Below are 11,290 nucleotides of genomic sequence, written 5' to 3'. Positions count from 1 at the left end.
ACCTTTCGTTCCGGCTGCAGCAGGTCTGGGCTCAGTAAGTGGCGAGAGAGCTAAGAGAGGTTTAAAGGCAGCACTTTGGGCAGCCCCGGTCCTCGAAAACAGGAAAGACTCAAGGTCACACGGATAAATTGCGAACCGATTACAGAGGCCTTGCGTCAGTTGCGTGAGAGGAGGAGCCTGCTGCGCCTGCGCAGCCAGCATCCTGCCGCACGCCTAAGGCGCATGTGCGCAGGGCGTGGTGGAAACCGAGGTACTACAGCACTCATTGGATGCTTCAGCGCACGTGAGTTCGGCTCAGATTGTATCCCGGGGCGAGCGCGGGCGCGTGCAACATCCGCTAGGGTGGTCGTTTTCCGCACTCTAATTTTTTGAGTAATGGCGCCATCTTATCCTGGGCGTTTGTTCATTGAAAATCTGTGGCTCAGAGCAGATTTGTTGGTCTGCTCCGTCTGTTGTTCGTCTTTTGGTTACCTGTTGGCCGTCATTTGAACTACACCTGGATGTGCAGATCTCAAATTCATGCCGTTTACCACGGGGATCTTTGATTTTGAGCTACTAACGCAGCCTTTCGTTCAGAGAATTGGGTTGAATTGAGCTAATTATCGTTCAGACCCTCAAAATAAAAAAAAATACTTGACCTTAGGTTCTTTGCCTGCGCCCCCGTCCCGCCCTCCCCTCGCCGCCTCTGCTGTGCTAGGCCTCACTGAAGCTCCTCAATCCCGTCTCAAACCTGCTGGTTTCCAGGAACAGAAACTGTGGGCTCTGTAACGAGATGTCAGTGGCCACTGCACCGTGATCAGTTTCAGTTTTGCAAAGAGGTAGGAGTCTGATGAAACAAACAGGTACTGGAGTGCCTACCATGTGTCAAACACTGTTTTAAGTGGTGGAAATATAGTGAAAGCAAAACGTGAATTCACTAATGAGTTGACAGTGTCCTTGGTTTTGAAGATGAAGCAACTTGGCTTTTAAGTCCTATTTCGAAGGAGGTGCGTTCCTCTTAGGCTATCACAGCTGTGTGAGGAATTGTGAAGGAAATGTCGGGGGAAGTTTGGGAGAGAAAGAAGATAACTAAAGAGTGTACATTGTGAGGAGGATGGAAGTGGGAGTGAGAAACAGAAAAGGCAAACATAACATTGGTTATAACAGACGAAACATTGTAATAAAAGTCACACTCTTATCTAAGTCTTAACTATTATTTTTTAATTGTTACTAGTCTGCTTAATACTCTCATTTCTTTGGTTTTTTTAATTCCCTGAGAGGTAGACTTTTGACCCCTGTTGGTAGGGATTTGTATTCTAAAACAATATACTGATGGAAAAGAATGTAGATGATGTGGAAAATGCTGGGGTTTGGAGCCAACGCCCAAGAGAGAGTTATTGAGATGTTTTCGGTGCATAAAGGTTTTATCAAAGCACAGGGACAGGACTTGTGGGCAGAAAGAGCTGCACTGGTGTTGTGAAGGGTGACTGATGATATACTTGGGAGTTGGGGAAAGCAAAGACCGGGGAAGTTTCCAAAAGGATTTTTGTGTGCTAAAGATTCACAGGATCCTGGAGGCCCAGCTATCGTCAAGCTAAGATTGCTTTTCTCTCTAGTAAACCATTAACATTAAGACAGTTGGGAGTTCCTGGAGGAATGTCATATTCTGTCTGTTGCAAATATTTGCCGGTGAGCTGCGGGTTAGAAGGAAACTTAATTTTATCTACATTTCTTTCTGGTTTTGTTCCCCACATCAGTAGAGGGGAAGGAGGAATGGTATTAAACATTGAAACAAAGTAGTAATTGATAATTTTGCATCTTTGTGTTGTGTACGTCGGGGAGGGAAGCCTTCAAGTGCAATAATTGGAGTAACTATAGTCTCCTCTCTTCCTTCTTTTATCAACTGGTTCTCTTAAGAGTTTGTTGTTGTTGTTGTTGTTGTTGTATATTTCTAAAGTTCACAAAATATTAATCAAAAGAATCCTGGAATCAAATGGTGTTATCTTTAGAGTGTCTGAGACAATGTTACTGTGGATGATTGAGGTTCCTGGTGGTTTCCCCAAGAGCCTGGCAAATATTTTCCATGACCACAAGGGGGATGTGGATACTCAAAGCTAGAGCCTGAGAATGGGGCTGTATTGTATTTGCCAGTGTGAAGGACGGGTTTCTGGACTGCTTGCAAATTAACACGGCCTATAGCCTGAAGGCTTGAAGAAATGAGCCTGAGTCTAAAAAGAAATAGGATGCAAATGAATAAGAATGGACAGTTAGATCCACAGCCAGGTGATATAATTCTTCACCATACAACACAGTACTGTATTTCATTTCTCTGCTGTCATCTCAGTGTCACACAGGAAAGTGAAAGGAGCCAGTACACGAGTTGCATGTGGGTAAATGTTTCCGGGACAGAACAGGCAGCTGTCCCAATACCTGTGCATACTATATTTTAAATTATATTCTAATTAGTATGATTAAGGGTTTTTTTTGGGGGGGGGGCATATTTGAAGATTGAAAACTAGTTTCAATTGTTAAGTATTTAACTCCCAGCAGTTAATAGGAATTGTTATTAGATAGTAATCACTAATACTTGTTAACTGTTTACTTAAATGCCACATATTGTCCTAAATGCTTTATATACATTGTCTAATGAAGGCTTACCACAGTGGTTTTAAGTAGAATACTATCAATATTCCCATTTTGCATGTGGAAACTAGGGTTTAGAATGGTTGATGTGTTATATGGCTCACATAACAACTGATTGGTAAAGTCAGAATTTGAAGCTAGGTTATCTGACTCCAGAACCTGTGTTGCTTCCCACTAGGCCCTGCTGCCGAAATGGGCCTCATCTTTTACCTCCACATACATGCAGAAGTTCAATTTTATAATATCATCCTAATCCAGTATTAACAACAGTTATTTTAGTCAGTGGAATAAAAGAGTTCGAAATATTTTTTAAAAATTTTGTGTAGTTAAGATTGCAGAACAAACTGTAAAGTATAATCTATAATAGAACTCATAGAATCAAGTTTATATTTTTAAAGCAAAATGTCTTTAAATTGGTGACTCAGATGATGTTTTATTCACTTTTCCCAAAGACGAATATCCTGCTGTGGCACCTTCCATCTTCGTGAAATAAAAATGTGGCATACTTTTGTCACTTTTGTTCTCCTTGTCACTTTTGTCAGTTTTGGAACTTTTTTTTCACTTTTGTTCTCCTTGGAATTTTTCATGTACCTGTAGCAGGTCTCAGGAGCCAGTTTGCACTTCTCCATGCTGGCATTAGCTACACTATATTGGAGCATATTACACGGTGTCACTCCATTCAAGTTTGATTCAACAGAACTTGCCCCAGTGAAGCGTAGGAAGTATTATGTCAGGTGATGTCTCTGTGCCCAGAGGTGACAATTACTAGGTTTCATTTTATATTGAAAGCCTGGGTAACCCACCAACCTGCCCTCCTTCCAAAAAGAGAAAAGAAAAATAGAGGATGACCCTGAAAGAAGAGTAAGCCAGCAATAAATGAAAATAAAATGTCACTCTGTTTGGATAGGACATTTGCATTCCATTGATACTGCAGTCTCATTGCACAGGATAAAAATCAGCCTCACTCTGGATTTTCATTCAGGTTTGGAAAACAATTGGCTCTTGGATAGGTCCAGAACCACTGTTTTGAAGCACCTATTTGGGGAGGGAAGAGGGTCACCAAAAGCAGAGATTTGCTTTTCATGAAGATCCATTTAATAGCTAATTTTTAAAGGTAAAGGAGGCCTTTCTGAATTTTCTAGCTTAAAGGGCTTTAATTTTAATTAATCTTCATTAGCATGGTATAGTGAAAGGAACCTTGAGCTAGAAGTTGAATCTGAACTTGGGTTGTAGAAACACGGAAAGGAACTTAAGATACCTTTTAAAGTCTAACCTTTCATTTAATAGATGAGGAAGATAAAGAACAACTGTGTTGCCCAAGGTCACACAGACAGTGTTAGCTTCTGCTCCATAGCCTCCCTTTTTACTTGGTATGGTTTTTAGAAATCACCCACACATGATTTCAAATTAAATGTTCAATCAGTACAGAACCTTTTTCAAAATCTTACAGACAACTCTGGCTTGTATATTCTTTGTCTTATCTTGTCCTCATTCCTGAAAGTACTGAGTTAGAGAGATTATGTCCACTATTTTTTCAGTTTCCCTGGCTCTCTATGTGAGGGGCTATTGGTTTCTAAGTTTCCCTACTGCTACTCCCCAGCCATCAGGAGAGGACGTGCCCAGGTTTCCTTAGGTGATGAAGATTTAATTGAAGGCTAGTTGGGGAAATACAGGCATTGTTCAGTATCCATAAAGCTAGAGTTTTGGAAGAACAAGGAGGGTGACTACTCTTCCTTAGGCCACAGGAGGACCTGGCCTATAGCAACCAGTTATTGGTCCTCCCTCAGAAATGGGCTTTTGGGGTACGTCTGGGTGGCTAAGTCGTTTGAGCATCTGACTCTTGATGTTAGCTCAGGTCATGATCTCACAGTTGTGGGATCGAGCTCCATGTGGGGCTCTGCGTTGACAGCCTGGAGCCTGCTTGGGATTGTCTCTCTCTCTCTCTCTCTCTCTCTCTTTCTCTCTCTCTCTCTGCCCCTCCCAGCTCATGCACACGCAAGCTCCCCCCCCTCTTTCTCTCTCTCTCTCTCCAAAATAAATAAACATTTAACAAAAACCCACTCTTCTCTTAAAAAAAAAAAAGGAAGAAAGAAAGAAATGGGCTTCTGACATTCCCATTTGTACTGATTCGGCCCTTTTTGTGGCTCAGCTTCTTCCTGCCTGCTTCTGTAATTCTTCTATTGTTCTAGTTCCCAAACATCAGTAGGAAGCTCTAAGCATCCCACTCCTAGAGATTCTAGTCCTGTAGGTCTGAGGTGGGTCAAGGAATCTGTGTGTTTAAGTTCCACAGGGAATTCTGATGGGGGTGGGGTGGGGCTTAAGGACCCACATCTTACTTAGAAATACCCCCAAGCACCATGGTGTCCTCTGGTCTCCAAACTTTTTTGTTACACATTCCTATTAGAAAAATATTTGAGCACACACCTCCATTATGTGTATATTTATGTATTTATATACACTTACATATATCTAGTACTATTATTAAACATATTTCAAATTCAAAATAAAAGTAGAAAAGAAAAAAATAAATGTAAATATATTTGAATATTTTCTTCCTGTACCCCAGTGTATTCCTGGGGCTGCTTGCACCATCCTGGCTACCTTCCTACGTGGCTTGAACTAGTCATCCACAGGGAGTTCTGTTATTGTGTAAAGACACAGAAAAGTGCCAAGTTGTCTCAAGGGTCACTGGGTCAGTTTGTAGACCTTTGGTTTAGGTGCCAATTCCTTGTTTTATTTAACTAGCAATTGAGGGTGGGGTGGGGGTGGTGACTCTGTATGTGACATGATGTGAAGCAAGCTGGTTTGCCTGGGAAGAGCCCTGTGACCCATTCTTTAGGGGAAAGGGGAATCTGTGAGCATGATAGTCGCTGGGGAGCTCATGAACACCTGTCTTCCACCATAGAATAACAAACTGCTACTGAGCGTGGCAAAGTACAAAGGCAACTCTACAGAGGCTGCGATTCAGGCCACCATGTATGTGTGTTCTCCCCAGCTTTGTGTGGCTTCCCAGAAGGAAGTTTGGTCTGCCTTGGGCTGTTGTATATGTATATGTTGTGTACATGTGTATGGTGCTTGCCCACCTCTCTCATTCCATTTAGAGCATGACTCCCTGGCTTGAGCTTGGGAGGTAGCTCTCAGGATTACAGGCAGTCAATAGAATGCCAGGACCCAGAGCCCTGGAGAACAGCACCTGTGTTTGAGTGGTCAAATCTATAGGTAGCTTAATGAGAAGTAGTAAATGAGTCTCTGAACTCAAATGAAGTTCTTCCCTGTACATGTACTCTGCTCTTGGATATACTCCCAGTGGCCAAAGAGGCTTTACCTTAATTAATGCATTTGTGGTTCTTTGATACTGTTCTCTTACCCTAGGACATCATTTTGTTTTTGTTTTTTTAACTTTTTAAAAAATATTTATTTATTTTGAGAGAGAAAAAGAGAGTGTGAGCGAGGGAGGGGAAGAGAGAGAGAGAGAGAGGGAGAGAGAATCCCAAGCAAGCTCCACACCATCAGCACAGAGCCCGATGCCGGGCTTGATTCCACGAACAGCAAGATCATGACCTGGGCCAAAATCAAGAGTCAGATGCTCAACTGACTGAGCCACCCAGGTGCTCCAGTTTTTGTTCTTTTGTTTTTTTTCCTAAAGTTTATTTATGTACTTGGGCAGGCAGGAGGGGGGGTGGTAGGTGAAGAGACAGAGACAGAGAGAAAGAAAGAGAATCCCAAGCAAGCTCTTTGCTGTCGTTTCAGAGCCCCCGACATGGGGCTTAATCTCACGAACTGTGAGATCATGACCTGATCCGAAGGAAATCAAGAGTCAGATGCTTAACCAACTGAGCCACCCAGGCGATCCAGGGCACCATTTTGTGTGAAGAGCATCATTTAACTGAGTTAGAGTAACTGCATTTCAGTGAGCAGATAAGGTGTTATTAAGAACTGGACACATTTCAGTGCATCCAGTACACTGAAATACCAGACACATTTCAAAAATCAAGTGACTTAATAATTAGTTATTAAAGTTGGAAATGGGTTCCTCACATTCCTTTGTCCAAGTAATTTTCTTACCCTTCCTTGGAGACTTTTTACATTTTCAGCTTTCTTCCATTGCCTCAGGTATTTGAGTGCTGGTCTTCTATACTGTCGAAGGCCAGGAAGGGTAGAACACTGTTTAGAGAGTTCTGCAGAGGAGAGACAGAGGGTGTACTTCTTGCATTCAGGGACGTTAACAACCATGTATATATCTCTATAGGTATATTCATAGGCATATTTGAAAATACTTTATTACGAATTTCATTGTTTTTCTCTTCATTTTATACTACTGAAAATCTCTAGGCTGGAAACATCCTTTTTTCCATCACTTTGCCTTTTCCCTGTCATCGTGTGTGCTTACCATTTTCATATTCTGCTTTTTGTGTTTATCTTGTCTAAAGAGATCTGCTTCTCAACCTGGTCCCATGTACTTGTCTTTTTTTTTTTTTTTTTACATTTATTTATTTTTGATAGAGACAGAGACAGAGCGCAGTGGGGGAGGGGCAGAGAGAGAAGGAGACACAGAATCTGAAGCAGGCTCCAGGGTCCGATCTGTCAGCACGGAGCTTGATGCGGGGCTCGAACTCACAAACTGCGAGATCATGACCTACGCCAAAGTCAGACACTTAACTGACTGAGTCACCGAGGTGCCCCTGTACTTGTCATTTTTGATGACTGTCTATATAATCTGATTCTTTCTTGAGATTCACAGAATCCTCTGTGCTCCCACTTTTTAGCAGGATATGGGGAGAGATTTGCTGCATTTCTAAAATATCTTTGAAAACAAGCTGCATTTCATAACCAACGCCAACATTTACTCTTCCTCATGTTGAAGGTACATGCAGGAAGCCACTGGGCACACCAACATGTTGAATTCTCTTCTCTGAAGTCCATGTCTGTGGTTCTGGCTGGACTACTTGATGAGAAATCTCAGCAAGAGATCTCACACACCAAACTGGGGGAAATTAAGCTGACAAACTGCTTGATATTTCCAAAGAGTCATTTAAGTTCTGTCTATTACTGCAGTGCTCAAAATGGAGACATAGTTCAGTGCTGTGATTAAAGTGACTTTCACTGTTAGCCTCTTTGTTCTTGTAAGATATAGTGGTGAGCTATGGCCAGTTCATCATGTGGGAGTGTAATAGTTAGCTAAAGCTATTTTTCTCCAAAGGGCCAGGTTTTTTGTTTTTTTGTTTTTTTTTTTTTTTTAGTTTTTCTTCAAAACTTCAGCTTTAGCAGGAAGGAGCCATAAATTCTGTGACATAGCTGCCTCCTTATCTGTCTTGGGAGTTACAGACTGCACACATAAGACAATTCATGTACCTCTGCATAATGAGGTAAGTTTTATAAATCATAAATCTTCACTTAACATGCAGCTGGTGTTGGATGCCAGGTTTAGAAAAACTGATGTAGTTGCCAAGTTCATGAATGTCATAAATCATTCATGCGAAGGTGGCCCAGAATCATGCTGTCCTCTGAGGGAGAGCAATTTCAAGGTGGTTGTTAAACACAAAAATGTGAGTCTCGATGATTGTTTTTCAAAATCAAATGCACTTTTTATTTGAAGGGTAAAACCAGATTTTTTTCTTTTTTTAGTTGAAGTCAGTTTTTTAAGATCCCCCCGTCACTCTCAAACAATGTGTCAATAATAATATCTTTTCTCCCCTGATTCCTGAATTCTATCAGAAATACATTGCAAAATATATAACCTGTACATTTGCAATTCAGATCTTTAATGTGCTGAAAATGAGCTTCAGATGTTTCAATAAATCTTCAGGCACATTATTAGGAAAAAAAACTCTCTCAAGTTTTGAGGGGTGTTTTCTTCTTGTGCCATATTTCAAATGAAGCTACCATGGACTGCAGGCAAGCGTAGCCCTGTTTGACGCTGTCTTTATCGTGAAGGACAAAGGTGGGGAAGGAGTAGTGCCTAAAGAGAAGTGGCCTAAAAGTGACCCCAAGACAGAAAGCTTGAAGCTGTGCAGTATGATGGGCCCCTCTAAGTTCCCAGGCTTTATCCGGACTCCTGGAATATGGATATTAAGATAAAGTGTTTTCTGTAAAAGTTGCTCGTGTGGTAGATGAAGAAGGCTATGAGGTTAGAGATTAATGAGGAAGGAAAACATGCTAGTAATTTTGGTGACATGTCCTCAGAGAGACAAATGAAGTTTGGTCTCAGGCTGTTAGGTTCTCTAAGGGTAGTTAAATGTCCATATCCCTTTGTGTAGTATCCAGCATAGGGCCATATACCAGATGACACATGACTTCGTGTATCTCAGAAGTCCTTTTGGGGTGAATATGTTAATAGCTGCTCCTCCTGTGTCCATCATGTGGGTAGCCTACCCTTGGTTAAAGATTGTAGGATTCATTTCTAGGTAGAACATCTTTTTCACTGAATGCGGTTGAATTTTGTTCTTTGTTATGATAATCCCACTTAGCTCTGTGAGTCCCAACTCACAGGCTTAGAATATAGGTCCTAACCTACTAGTGAATTTGCAAAATCACTTATGTGATCTTTATAACTTCATTAGTCTTGTGAAAATACTGGGGAGCTCATTCTTCCAAGTTCTTTTTCATCCCTTCTCACCGGTCCCCAATGCAAGCTCCCGATTTCTTTATTCCTCCATGCCTTGTGTGTACTACCCAGAGTGCTCTTCTTTTCCTTACCAAAATGTTGAGCTCCTACTCCTCCTGTAAAACCCACTTAAATCTCAGCTTCTCTGTAAAGCCCTCTCTGGCTTCCTGAAGCGTAGGTTGTCACTTGATCCTGCTAGATTTACCCAGCTCTGCTGTGACACACACAAGGGACGGCATATCCATCCTTCCACTAGATTGTGAGCATCTCAAGGATGGGGACAGAGTAATGTTAATCTAGGTATTGCTGGTGCTCTCCATATCTGATACAAAGTGGAAACTCAGTGACTAAATCTCATTTTTTTTTTATTACCCGAGCACTAACATACAGCCTTGGGAGAACACAAAGCTTTTTTAAGTTACATTTCATCATAATTTATGGATGCTAGGACTAACTCATAAAGCATTTACTTGAGTCCCCTATAGGAATGCCTAAGGGTAGAGAGTGACAGAGGCAAGGAGAAACTTCCTGCATTCTCAACATGCCATGGGATTTTCTGTAGATTCTGGGCAGATCAAATCCTGTTCTTTATTCCTGCATAATACATCTAGGACTTTTAGTCTTTTTTCTTCGCAATCATTCTAATCTAGGTGTCATCCCTTCACACTTGAACTGCAACGTTTATAGCAGGTATGACTCTCAGTTTATAAATTCCTGTGTGGGGGAAGTATCACATTTATTTATAATCTTAAATAAAGATACACTCCAGTTTTATGCTCCTATCCCACCTTAATGGTGGGAAATTTAACCTCACCTATTTCTCATCTTCAGGTTTGAATTGTGGTTCCAGGGTCTTATATTTTGCCATCAGACTAGAGAGGGTTCTGAGTTACTGGTTATTCCTGACACATCTGTTGTCCCATCATTTGGACCTTCCCTTCAGGTCCAGGGAATGAGTGTCTGCTCTTCATCATTGACTCACAGGATTCTTGTAAGGCTGTGAATCCTGCTGTCTAGACTCCTGTCTCCCAGTTGCTTCATGTGGCCCATCTTCTCAAGGGTCATGTTCCCTCCTCAGGTGCTTCCAGGGAGCAAGACTTAGGGTCTTAGGTCCCTTCCAGGTCCTACAAACTCATCTTCATCTGCAACCCAGGAGAATCTTTTTCTAATCTGCTTGGAGCACTTCCCTGCATCATGCTGCTCTGAGGCCAGTTTCTTCAAGCTCTTGCTTCTATCTTACTCTTTTACAGGAATCTTAATGGTTTTATAAATCCCAAACCCATATCACTGCAACCAAAACTTTCATCTCTTTTTCTTTAATTTCAATGGGAGGTTAAGGGAAATGTCTGTCATCCAGTTCTTTTAGCAATAGAAGAAAAACTAAAAGTTATCAAATTCTGCCATATGCTGATCTGAAACTGGCTTCCTTGCCTTTTTTCCCCCTCTTCTCCATTCAAATTATTTTGTACATTCCAATCACCAGAGTTGTTCTAAAACTTCTGCCCCAAAACTCTAGTGGTGTCTCGTTATCTCCAGAATAAAAGCAAAGCTCCAAGCACTTTATTCTACCATTAGGGCTTCTCATGATTTTCTTCACCTTTCAAATCTGACTTCCCATTACTACTCTGTCAGAAACCCCTGGTCTAACCCTGTCTCTCTATCCCCGTGCCCCCCATCCCTCCTTCAACACACACATACTTTCCCACCTCCTCACCACACCTGACTTTGATGTCAGACCCAGATCAAGTGCCAGCTCCTTCAGAGAGCTTGGGGATTATCAAGTGATCTAGTTCCATAGTGATTCTACAGCCGTCTAGTTTTCCATAAAGCCTCGTTTTTTCCCTCTATATCCATTTGGTACTTGAGGTTATGGTGCATGTTTCTGCCTTCCTCATCTAGATTTATGAGCCTCTTAAGTATAGAGACCTCTACTTTCCTGTATCCTGAGCCACCATGAAGCTCTTCGTAGTGTAGAGTGCTTACTAAATGCTGATTAGTGACGATGATGGCAAGGACATGGGACCCTTACTGAGCATACCAAACCCTGCCATATAGTGAGAAGCA

General features: G+C 41.7%; 1 protein-coding gene across 1 annotated transcript in view; it reads left to right on the top strand.

Annotated features, from left to right (window-relative positions):
* The first annotated feature begins 260 nt into the window (after positions 1-260).
* The window catches only part of CTNNA1 (catenin alpha 1), a 311,490-nt gene continuing 300,460 nt past the window's right edge, over positions 261-11,290 (top strand). The window contains exon 1 of the mRNA XM_025924622.2: positions 261-283. The gene's annotated coding sequence lies outside the window, so the exon portion shown is untranslated. The remainder of the gene's footprint in view (positions 284-11,290) is intronic.

This window comes from Puma concolor, chromosome A1 (assembly GCF_028749965.1).
Source record: "Puma concolor isolate L17-30 chromosome A1, mPumCon1.1.hap2, whole genome shotgun sequence".
Lineage (NCBI taxonomy): Eukaryota > Metazoa > Chordata > Mammalia > Carnivora > Felidae > Puma > Puma concolor.
The sequence above is the reverse complement of the archived record's forward strand: the minus strand, read 5'-3'. Positions and strand labels throughout refer to the sequence as shown.